General features: G+C 48.9%; 1 long non-coding RNA gene across 1 annotated transcript; it reads right to left on the reverse strand.

The window, feature by feature from the left end:
• Nucleotides 1-6,670: 6,670 nt before the first annotated feature.
• On the reverse strand, nucleotides 6,671-12,325 carry LOC311435149. Its single transcript, XR_014691961.1, has 2 exons — nucleotides 10,597-12,325; nucleotides 6,671-7,346 (listed from the first exon to the last, which is right to left on the reverse strand). It is a non-coding gene; the product is annotated as an uncharacterized lncRNA (long non-coding RNA).
• Nucleotides 12,326-12,664: the final 339 nt, after the last annotated feature.

The following is a 12,664-nucleotide window of genomic DNA, read 5'->3' on the forward strand; positions in this document are numbered from 1 at the left end:
CCCGATTCTGTCACCTTCCTGCTTGCTGTTGGAGCCTGGTGGGTGTGGGTTGGGGCAATCTTACCTGTCCTGTAGGGCATGGAGAATTGTCTGGCCCAGTGCTGGCAAGGAGCGGCCAGGAGCGTGCCATGGTTTGGTTGGGTCTGTGTGCTGTAGAGCGCTGAGAGCCATTTGAGGTGAGGGCCTGAAGAGAGAGGAGAGAGGAGCTGAGTTCCTCTGGTGGAGTTTGTGTCCAGAGCTGAGGCTGAAGCAGGAGCAGGCAGCTGAGCAGCCTCTCCGTCAGCACGGGCAGCCATGGCAGGGCTGCGTGGCCGTTGGGGCCAGCGTTCTGGGGCCAAGGCTGTCCCCGCCCCTTTGTGACATGGGGCACCCCCTGCCTGCTGTGCCATGGGCGCTGCATCCCCATCCCCGGGGGGTGGCAGCAGGTGATGCGGAGCCCAGGCCCAGGCCGGGCAGTGGAAAAGGTGCCCAGGTGTTTGGGCAGGGCTGCGGGGCATGCCAGGCAGCTGTGCGAGCATGCTGGGGTCTGGCTGGGGCTGTGCTGCCTGCCCTCTGAGGAACCTGCTTTGGCAGGGGGGGTGGACCCGATGATCGGCTCCGGGGCAGACGCGTTCTGCAGTGGAGTGGGGGATCGGGCCAGGCAGGGCTAATACGAACACCTCCTTAACAACAGCCGTTAGCTAGGTGATAATGGTCTCCACCAGGCACGGTGTGCTCTCCAGGAAGTCGGTACACACCCAGACCGACCACCCGTTAAAAAATGCAGCAGTTCAGGTCACTGGGTGCAAGGAGTGTCTGAGCCTGTTGCTGCCATCGGCGGGAGGCAGAGAAACTGCGTGCGTGAGGTGTGAGCAGGTGGATGACCTGGTCCGCATGGTGGCAGAGCTCAAGGAGGAGGTGGAGAGGTTGAGGGATATCAGGGAGTGTGAGCGAGAGATAGACTTGTGGAGTAACTCCCTGCAGGGACTCAAGGAGAGATATCGAGGTGAGACACCCCCAGTGGGAGTGGACCTCCTGCCCTGTCACCATCGGGCAGACGGAGGGGATCTAGGAGATGAGGAGGAATGGAAACAGGTCCCTGCTCGACATCGCAGGCGATGCCCTCCCCTTCCAGCCCCACCTTCCCAGGTGCCCTTACACAACAGGTTTGAGGCCCTGGAGATTGAGAGGCCAGTGGGTGAGGAAGAGGTAGCAAGTGTTCCCAGGAGGATGCCTAGGGCGAGGAGGTCGACTCCATGCTTCAGGACTGCCAACACCAAGAAAGGCAGAAGGGTTATTGTTGCGGGAGACTCTCTTCTTAGGGGAACAGAGGGCCCTATTTTTTGGCCTGACCCTACCCATAGGGAAGTCTGCTGCCTCCCTGGGGCCAGGGTCAGGGACGTTGCCAGGAAGCTTCCCAACCTGGTTCGCCCCTCAGACTATTATCCTCTTTTGATAGTCCAGGCAGGTATTGACGACATTGAAGAGAGAAGCCTGAAAGCTATCAAAAGAGACTTTAGGGGGCTGGGTCGGTTAGTGGATGGAGCGGGAGTGCAGGCGGTGTTTTCGTCCATCCCTACGGTGGCAGGGAGGGGTACAGAGAGGACACGGAAAGCCCACCTGTTAAACACGTGGCTCCAGGGCTGGTGCCACGCAGAAATCTTGGGTTTTTCGACCACGGGGCATTTTACTCGGCACCCGGCCTGATGGCCGCAGACGGGTCCCTGTCTTTTAGGGGAAAAAGGATCCTGGGCCAGGAGCTGGCAGGGCTCATTGAGAGGGCTTTAAACTAGGTAAGAAGGGGGATGGGGCTGAAGCAAGGCTTGTTGGAGCTGTGCCAGGGGGAACAATAGCAAGGCCGGGGGATAAGGCAATGGCCCAGCTGGAGTGCATCTACACCAATGCACGCAGCATGGGTAAGAAACAGCAGGAGCTGGAAGCCATCGTGCAGCAGGCAGGCTACGACTTGGTTGCCATCACGGAGACGTGGTGGGACCACTCTCATGACTGCAGTGCTGCAATGACTGGCTATAAGCTCTTCAGAAGGGACAGGCAGCACAGAAGGGGTGGTGGTGTGGCTCTCTATATTAGAGAATCTTTCGATGTTGTGGAACTCGAGGCTGGGAATGACAAGGTCGAGTCCCTTTGGGTTAGGATCGGCAGGAAGGCCAACAAGGCTAGCGTCCTGGTCGGGGTCTGCTATAGACCGCCGAACCAGGATGAGGAGACGGATGAGGAGTTCTACAGGCAGCTGACAGACGTTGCAAAATCGTCGGTGCTTGTTCTCGTGGGGGACTTCAACTTCCCTGACATATCCTGGAAGCACAACACAGCCCAGAGAAAGCAGTCTAGGAGGTTTCTGGAGAGCGTGGAAGATAGCTTCCTGATGCAGCTGGTTAGTGAACCTACCAGGGGTGGTGCCCCGCTAGACCTTCTCTTCACAAACAGAGAAGGACTGGTGGAGGATGTGATTGTCGGGAGCTGTCTTGGGCAGAGTGACCACGAAATGGTGGAGTTCTCTATTCTTGGTGAGGCCAGGAAGGGGACCAGTAAAACCGCTGTATTGAACTTCCGGAGGGCTGACTTTGAGCTGCTCAGGACACTGGTTGGCAGAGTCCCTTGGGAGGCGTTTCTGAAGGGCAGAGGAGTCCAGGAAGGCTGGGTGCTCTTCAAGAGGGAAATCTTAATGGCGCAGGAGCGGTCTGTCCCCACGTGCCCAAAGACGAGCCGGTTTGGAAGAAGACCGGCGTGGCTGAACAGAGAGTTGTGACGAGCTTAGGAGAAAAAAGGGGGTTTATAGTCTTTGGAAAAGAGGGCAGGCCACTAGGGAGGACTATAAGGATGTTGCGAGGCTGTGCAGGGACAAAATTAGAAAGGCCAAAGCTCATCTGGAGCTCAATCTGGCTACTGCCGTTAAAGATAACAAAAAATGTTTTTATAAATACATCAGCACAAAAAGGAGGACTAAGGAGAATCTCCATCCTTTACTGGATGCGGGGGGAAACTTAGTTACAAGAGATGAGGAAAAGGTGGAGGTGCTCAATGCCTTCTTCGCCTCAGTCTTTAGCGGCAATACCGGTTGTTCTCTGGATACCCAGAACCCTGAGCTGGCGGAAGGGGATGGGGAGCAGGATGTGGCCCTCACTATCCATGAGGAAATGGTTGGCGACCTGCTACGGCACTTGGATGTGCACAAGTCGATGGGGCCGGATGGGATCCACCCGAGGGTACTGAGAGAACTGGCAGAGGAGCTGGCCAAGCCACTGTCCATCATTTATCAGCAGTCCTGGCTATCAGGGGAGGTCCCAGCTGACTGGAGGCTAGCAAACGTGATGCCCATCTACAAGAAGGGCTGGAGGACTGACCTGGGAAACTACAGGCCTGTCAGTTTGACCTCAGTGCCAGGGAAGCTCATGGAGCAGATCCTCTTGAGAGTCATCACGCAGCACTTGCAGGGCAAGCAGGCGATCAGGCCCAGTCAGCATGGGTTTATGAAAGGCAGGTCCTGCTTGACGAACCTGATCTCCTTCTATGACAAAGTGACGCGCTGGGTGGATGAGGGAAAGGCTGTGGATGTGGTCTACCTTGACTTCAGCAAGGCTTTTGACACCGTCTCCCACAGCATTTTCCTCAAGAAACTGGCTGCTCTTGGCTTGGACTGGCGCACGCTTCGTTGGGTTAGAAACTGGCTGGATAGCCGGGCCCAAAGAGTTGTGGTAAATGGAGTCAAGTCCACTTTGAGGCCAGTCACTAGTGGTGTTCCCCAGGGCTCGGTGCTGGGGCTGGTCCTCTTTAATATCTTCATCGATGATCTGGATGAGGGCATTGAGTGCACCCTCAGTAAGTTTGCAGATGACACCAAGTTAGGTGCGTGTGTCGATCTGCTTGAGGGTAGGAAGGCTCTGCAGGAGGATCTGGATAGGCTGCACCGATGGGCTGAGGTCAACTGCATGAAGTTCAACAAGGCCAAGTGCCGGGTCCTGCACCTGGGGCGCAATAACCTCAAGCAGAGCTACAGGCTGGGAGATGAGTGGTTGGAAATCTGCCTGGCAGAGAAGGACCTGGGAGTGATGGTGCATAGTCGGCTGAATATGAGCCAGCAGTGTGCTCAGGTGGCCAAGAAAGCCAACAGCATCCTGGCTTGTATAAGAAACAGTGTGACCAGCAGGGCTAGGGAGGTGATCATCCCCCTTTACTCGGCTCTGGTGAGGCCGCACCTCGAGTACTGTGTTCAGTTTTGGGCTCCTCGCTACAAGAAGGACATTGAGGTGCTCGAGCGAGTCCAGAGAAGGGCGACAAAGCTGGTGAGGGGCCTCATTTATAACAGTCTTTAAAAGACGTTTAGATGTAGAGCTTAGGGATATGGTTTAGTGGAGGAATGCTTAGTGTTAGGTCAGAGGTTGGACTCGATGATCTTGAGGTCTCTTCCAACCTAGAAATTCTGTGATTCTGTGATTCTGTGTTCATCCTAATCCACAACATAGCACCCTACCAGCTCGTAGGAGGAAAATCAACTCTATCGTAGCTGAAACCAGGACGGCTGTTTTCTGGCAGGTTGCGGGGAGAAGATTGGCTGGCTTGGGGGAGCTTCCGTACACGTGGCTTTTAGGCTGCACCTAGTGTGTTCCTCTAGATCTGGAAGTTTGAAGATGGCTGAGTGGTTAGAAAGCTGCCTGGTGGAGAAGGACCTGTGAGTATTAGTGGATAGTCACCTGAATATGAGCCAGCAGTGTGCTCAGGTGGCCAAGAAGGCCAACAGCATCCTGGCTTGTATAAGAAGCAGTGTGGCCAGCAGAGCTAGGGAGGTGATCGTCCCCCTGTACTCAGCTCTGGTGAGGCCACACCTCGAGTACTGTGTTCAGTTTTGGGCTCCTCGCTACAAGAAGGACATGGAGGTGCTCGAGTGAGTCCAGAGAAGGGCGACAAAGCTGGTGAGGGCTCTGGAGAACAAGTCCTACGAGGAGCAGCTGAGGGAGCTGGGCTTGTTCAGCCTGGAGAAGAGGAGGCTCAGGGGCGACCTTATCACACTCTACAGGTACCTTAAAGAAGGCTGTAGCGAGATGGGGGTCAGTCTGTTCTCCCACGTGCCTGGTGACAGGACAAGGGGGAATGGACTAAAATTGAGCCAGGGGACTATTAGTTTGGATATTAGGAAGAACTTCTTTACCGAAGGGGTTGTGAGGCATTGGAAGGGGCTGCCCAGGGAAGTGGTGGAGTCACCATCCCTGGGTGTCTTTAAAAGATGTTTAGATGTAGAGCTTAGGGATATGGTTTAGTGGAGGACTGGTTAGTGTTAGCTCAGAGGTTGGACTCGGTCATCTTGGAGGTCTCTTCCAACCTAGAAATTCTGTGTTTCTGATGCAGTCCCTCAGCCCAGAGACAACCACCTCTTAGTCTGGCACAACGGATTTGTGTGTTCCTTGCAGTAGCTGCTCCTTCACCTCCTCTTCACATACAAGGACACGCGTCTCTTTCACACTCCTTCAGGAGTAAACAAGCCAGGAGAGATTAAAGCCTCTCTTCAGGTCAGTAAGATCCCTGCCTTTGGTTTCATTGAGAATTCAGGCCCTAACAACTCAAGTGTCTTCTGGACGGTGTTTCTTCTGGGTAGGATAATTTCATTTCCCTTTTGAAGACTTACAGGGATGCAGTAGCACAAGCAAAGGCATAAAACGGTACCTGAGGCACAGGCTACTTTTCAGCCTGCAGCAGACTATAGGTATGATATCATCCCTATATCATACACCGTGTTATCATATCAGGAAACATAGAAAACTGCCTGTTGCTTCTCAGGTTTAAAGTTTTCCCTTAAAAGGTGTATGCAAAGGTGTAATCAGCTGTTTGAGTACACGTATGTGTACACGTATACACGTATAATGTACACGTATACACGAACATTTTCCTCTCCCCTTCCCAACTTGGAGTGCAACAGTTTTCATCATACTGCTATAAATTCTGAGTTAACTTAGCTTTATGAGATTTATTTATGGGCTTAATAAAAGGCAAGTAAAGAGTGCTGGGTGCACGGGGAGTCTGGGATCCTCCAACACGCACACAAGTTACATCAGGCGGCGGCTTTTTCTACTCCTAGGCTAATACATGTTCATTACTACTTCTGGAAAAGGCAGGGTTATTATAATTAGTTCCTGGATTTCACAATCCCCCATCTCCTTTTTCATGGCATTGATTTGTGTTTTCCTTTCCAATCAAGTCAATACTTGCCAAATTGATACCAATTGATACCAATTTTGGATCTTTCTTTGTTTTTATTAGCATCAGGGAATGGGTTTTCTCCTTCCCTGCTTCTGGGTCAACAGGTACCGCAGATATTTGCATTCCCTGTATAACCGAGTGTATTAATCTGGTAATACAAGGTATTAAACATGGAATTATTAACAATCCTCCACATATCCCCAATACAACCATCCTTATTTTAGCAAGCCAATCACCACCCATAAAGGCCCCTCCCATCATCCTCTTAGATCGATTCCCTTTGAGATCTGAACTGGGACATGTGCAATTTTCTTCATTTCTTTTACAAGTTCATTTACAGCTTTTCTTTCTGTTGTGGTTTAATCCAGCGGGCAGCTAAACAGCACACGGCTGTTCACTCACCTCCCCCCCTCCTTCTCTGGGATAGGAGAGAGAAACGGGAAAGTGAAGCCCATGAGTTGAGATAAAGACAAGAAAATAACAATAATAATAATAATAATAATAATAACAATAATGAAGATAGTAGTACTACTAGTAATAATGCGTACGAAACAAGTGATGCACAATGCAATTGCTCACCACCCACTGCCCGATGCCCAGCCTAACCCTGAGCATTCCGGCCCTCCTCCCAGCTCTTGCACCCCCAGCCTGCCTGCTGGCAGGAGAGAGTGAGATGCTGAAACGTCCTTGGCTTGGTGTAAGCACTGCTCTGCAACAAGTAAAACATCAGCATATTATCAGCACTCTTCTCATCCTAAGCCAGAACATAGCATTCTACCAGCTACTAGGAAGAAACACCCTCATCATCAATCTCTAAACAGCAAGTACTAAGGTTAAGTTTTCCACAGACTTCTCCTTCTCTAGTAAATAATCCAAAGCTAAGCAATTTTGATACAAAGCAGTTCTCATCTTGGTATTTTGCTTTGAAATTAATCCAAGCGTGTCTCCGGTTTTATTTACAACTGTTTCTATTACAGCTTGTAACCTAATTATTCTATTAAGTATATATATTGGGGTCCTATAGCCCCAGGATCCGTCTTCTGCCCACGTAGCTGGATCATAATAAGCAAACGCCTTCAATCAAGGGGTTGGGCCCACTTTCAGGGTCGATTTGGGCTTGTGTTACTATCCAGCCTGTCAGGGTCATGCAGCTCCTGGAAAACGAATCACAATTTTATATGGTTTTAAAAAAAAAAAAAAAGTTCTTACCTTATTTTCTCAGGACAACCTGACCTTAGTGTGGGAGAAGTCCGGTCGAGGCCCTTTCACTCGGCAGTCAATACCCATAGGGGTTGCCTCCCTCGGTAGACCATACACACTGCAGTGGAGGGTCCTGCCCTGGTCTTGCCTTCTCCCTTTCCTCCCTTTACGCTTGTCCCCTTTATTTGGCATCCTTAATTCATGCAGAGCCTCATTGCCAGAATATTAGTTCTTCTGTAGCTTGAGTTTCAGTGCCCCAGGAGCGGACTCAACCCTCCAAGTTTCAGTAGTTACTGGTCCTTTTATTCTGGATGCGTGGGTCCAACCCCTTTCTGCTGTGAGGTAGTAAGGAAAACAAGGTACAATCCCTCCCGTCGGGGGTTCAATGATTCTTCCCTCCAGGTGTTTATTAAGACCTTGTCTCCTGGTTGTATTTTACAAATAGCAAATCCTAAAGGTGGTGTTTGAGCCATCATTCCAATTTCTCTTAGCTCTTGTAATCTCCTTCCAATAATAATTACACATTTCTGGATGCTATGATCCTCAACTACATTGTTTCATATGGTGATAATCCAGTCTCACTGTGTGGTTTAGTTCTTATGTTTAAAACTGCCAATGGTAAGCATCTCGCCCAGGGCATTTGTGTCTCGATCATTAATTTAGCCAATTGTTGTTTTATTGCTTGATTCGGTTTTTCTACTTTCCCTGAACTTTGTGGGTGCCACAGAGTATGGTATTCCCACTGAATACCTAATGATTGACATAATAATTTTATTATTTTAGAAGTAAAGTGTGTGCCCTGATCAGAATCAATGTACTGGATTATCCCATTTGTAGGTACCAGGTGTTCTAATAGAATTTTTACCACCATTTGTGCCGTAGCTCGTGCTACGGGATAAGCTTCTACCCATTGTGTTAAATGATCTACTATGACCAATAGATATTTTATTCTCCCTACCCTAGGCAATTCAGTTAAATCAACTTGTACTTTATTCTCAAAAGGCCTATAAGCTGTTTTTTCTCCCTCCCGTGGCTGCTTGTCGAAACACTTTCTTATTTGTCTTCTGACAAGTTAAGCAACTTTGTACAATTTGCTTTGCTATTTCAAAAATCCCAATGCAACCAAATTGTTTAAGTAAATGATTGCTTAATGCCTTTGTACCCCAATGTGTTTGTGCATGCAAACGTCCCAATATTTGCTTCGCATAAGCTTTTGGCAATATCTCTCGTGAGTCTGGCAGCGTCCATTTTCCTTGTTCTAACTTAGCCCCTATTTTCTCCAGTTTTGTTTGTTTGCTTTGTTTTGTTTTCCATTGCATTTCAGAGTCGGTCCAAAAATTCCATAGGGATTTCTTTTGGATCTTGTTGGAACAGATTCTCAATTCCCAATTTAACCAGATTTTGGTATTTACCGTTCATTATTTCCGGGGTGACTATAGTCTCAGTGTGGGGTCGGTCAGGGGAATGCAATTGTCAACAGTTCCCTGAGCGGTCCCGTTGGCAATCTGAGCTCACTCATAAACTCAGGTTGTTTTAAGAGTTTGTTGCTTTTCTGTGTCCATGACAACTCTCTCGCACCCATCATGGTCCCTCTGCCCCAAAGGGCTCACACCGGTGATTTTGAGATCACAGCCTCCTGTGGAGGCAGAACTATTAACACTCCTACATCCTCTTTCCCTGCTCATTCAACTTCAAACAGCTCTGTTAAATACTACATGCCACACCTTTAACACCTTCAACAACTCTTTTAACCCTTCCTTTATCTTTCTCCAGCCTGTACTTTTCTCATGCCAACACCAAAGGCTCAGTCAGGGGCCAACTTAATTCCACTCCTTTTCCCTCTAAGATGCTGGAACAACATGTCTGTAGAATACATTTCATCCTGTTTTCCTTCTCTCCTCAAAAACAACATTAATTGCAAGATAGTGTTACAGTCGATTGATCCATGAAGTGGCCATTTAGTTTACACAGTGGCTAACAATGATTGCAATACTTGGTGAAAGTCCTCTTGCTTTCTGTGCCCCCAGTTCTAACAATATCCTTCCAATGTGCCAATATGCTCCCAAGGAGGCTTTCTTTAAAGTGTCTTTGCTTTGGATATTACTCATTTCCTTGATTTCCCATTCCCTTTTATTTATTTATTACTATTCCTTACTAGTTACTGTCCTTTGTTTCAATTTCCACACAAACCTGCAGGTTTTTACTACCTTTTTCTAATCTTCTTCCCCAGCGTCCCAATTCTCTGGGATTAAACGCTTCTTCCCACACACAAACTTTACTATTTCAGATTATTAATGAGCCCTGTTCTAATCATAAATCCATGGAACTTCAGGAAAACAGCTGAAGCACTCAGCCTTTTGTCTTCTAGACAAACATTACCGCCTTTTCCACAAAAATTTACATTTCAACAGGACCGAATTTCAAGCCGAATACCATTTTTTCTCATGCACTTTGTTAGTAAGCCCATACAAAACAAGGAATCACTCCTGTGTATCCATCAATATGGGGGTTTAAAAAGGTATTGAGGCCTAAATAAATTCGCTCTCCCCCTTCTTACCAAATTCCCAGGGCTCAAGCCCGAACCACCAAAGAAATGACTCTTTCAATTCTGCTTTGATAATCAGTCAGCCCCCTCCCCCCCCCAGTACTTGGGAAACTGACCAAACACCACAGCAAATACACCAACACTTCTCAACTGTTAGTTACTTAGATAATGCTCCCGCCTTTTTCTTCTTGTCACACTCAAAGCATTTAAGAGCAAAAATAGGCTCACAAGATACACCGCCAGGCCCATATATTGGGCACCACCAATCAAACCTTGGATAAAACAGCACTTCTTTTCGGTCTGTCACGCACTTCGTTCGTCTCCACCCAGTCCCCTCGCGGAGAACACGGAACCGCGGATTGGAACTCCACACTCATTTTGCGGCAATGCTGTGTTTCACTCACACTGCACAATCATGCAAGCACACAAAGAGGCCTCTAGCGCATCTCATTCATACCACAAGAACATAATTTAGAATAATAACCAACCCAAATAAGTATTGTCTCTGACTGTGTTCTTCGTGAAGCGACTTGTAACACTTTGTTTCAAACCCTTCCACTTACGCAAATACTTTCAACACAAAATACCTGGACATTTCAGAATAAGACATACAATTATTTACACTCCAGTTAGTATCCCTCCAGCAGCTGAAAACATACCGTTTGTCTGCAGCTTCAGGAGGTCTTTGTCTGCTCCTGCGGTGAGCAGCTGAGTGGAGTCCCCTCCGAGCAAAACACTTGGGGTGCACCTAGGGGCATCTGCTCCGCAGCCGATCCCACAGCCGAGCAGAGTGTCTCCTGCCTGGCTCACAGAAAGATGACAAAATGACTCACAAGAAGCTGACTCCACGATCAGTAAGATTGTAAAGTAGGCATGCTCACTCAGTTCTGGGCAGCACGGTAGGGGTAGTCCCACCAAAGTTGTGCATGCCTAACGTGGCAACTTGCTTTGGTTATATCTAGTAAAGAGTTACATATACATGAAGTTTCCCAATGCTCCTGTACATATGCATAACCTGTCCCTTTGTGAACAATCCTCCTTATCTCAGACCTCTTGTCCTTCTCCTTTGTCCAACTTGGCTGTATGGCAGAGACTGGTGCAGCGTCCCCTGCAAGCTTTGTCTTTTAGTCGTTCTTCAGCTTTCCCCGTCTCCTTAGTCTCCTGGCCAGATATCAGAGACTTGCATAGTGTCCCATGCAACAGTCATAATAAATAGTCATACTAGTTAGCAGCTACTCTGACACCCCCCCTCCCCCCAGATATCAGACTTCAAGGAAAAGCCTACAAATACATTTCCCTTCAAGCTCTCTATTGACACGAATTGCTAAAACATTCCTTTGCAAGGTACAAGAACTCTATACATTAAGCACTCTGTTTTTCTTAGACTTGTGGTTATACAAGGGTCTGTAGGACAGAAGGTCACATTCATCACACCATGCGGCCCTAGCATTGTTCCATATTAACACGAATCAGATGAACACGTTTCACACTACTGCCACTGTTGAAGACAGGGAAAAACTTCAGAGCTCTCCCATAGGATTGTCTGAGGGCTCCTCAGAGAAGGTAGCGTTCCCAATCCCCTGTCCAGTACATTCTTCTCGCATCCCCTCGGGGTAACTGTACCTGCTGCTTCCCTAAAGTGCCTGTACACCAGTGCACGGAGCATGGGAAATAAACAGGATGAGCTCAAGATCTGGGTTTGGTCGCGGGGCCACGATCTCGGTGCGATCACTGAGATGTGATAGAACAGCTCACACAAGTAGAACGCAGTCATGGATGGCTACGTACTCTTTAGAAGAGACAGGCTGGGGAAGCAAGGGGGTGGGGTTGCCCTTTATGTGAGGGAGCAATTAGAGCATACCCAGCTGCAGCTGGGGGAGGGTGATGGACAGGTGGAGAGCTTGTGAGTAAAAAAAAAAAACAACACAAAAGGGGTGGGCTGGTATGGGAGACACCGTGGCAGGGGTCTACTACAAATCTACTAGATCTGTGTGTGCTAAAGGAGCTGTCAGATGTGATCGCTGAACTTTCCCTATCATCTTGGAAAGGTCCTGGAGAACAGGTGAGGTGCCTGAAGACAGGAGGAAAGCCAGTGTCATTTGGATCTTCAAGAAGGGCAGGAAAAAGGATCTGGGAACTACATGTCAGTAAGTCTCACCTCTGTCAATGGAAAGGAATTGGAGCAGTTTGCTTGGGATGCCACAATGGACCAGGACTGGGGACCAGGACTGGGGACCAGCCTATTCAGATCCCCCTGCAGAGCCTTCCTACCCTCGAGCAGATCGACACACGCACCTAACTTGGTGTCATCTGCAAACTTACTGAGGGTGCACTCAATGCCCTCATCCAGATCATCGATGAAGATATTAAAGAGGACCAGCCCCAGCACCGAGCCCTGGGGAACACCACTAGTGACTGGCCTCAAAGTGGACTTGACTCCATTTACCACAACTCTTTGGGCCCGGCTATCCAGCCAGTTTCTAACCCAACGAAGCGTGCGCCAGTCCAAGCCAAGAGCAGCCAGTTTCTTGAGGAAAATGCTGTGGGAGACGGTGTCAAAAGCCTTGCTGAAGTCAAGGTAGACCACATCCACAGCCTTTCCCTCATCCACCCAGCGCGTCACTTTGTCATAGAAGGAGATCAGGTTCGTCAAGCAGGACCTGCCTTTCATAAACCCATGCTGACTGGGCCTGATCGCCTGCTTGCCCTGCAAGTGCTGCGTGATGA

Source organism: Aythya ferina, assembly GCF_964211825.1.
Source record: "Aythya ferina genome assembly, chromosome: 3".
Classification (NCBI taxonomy): Eukaryota; Metazoa; Chordata; class Aves; order Anseriformes; family Anatidae; genus Aythya; species Aythya ferina.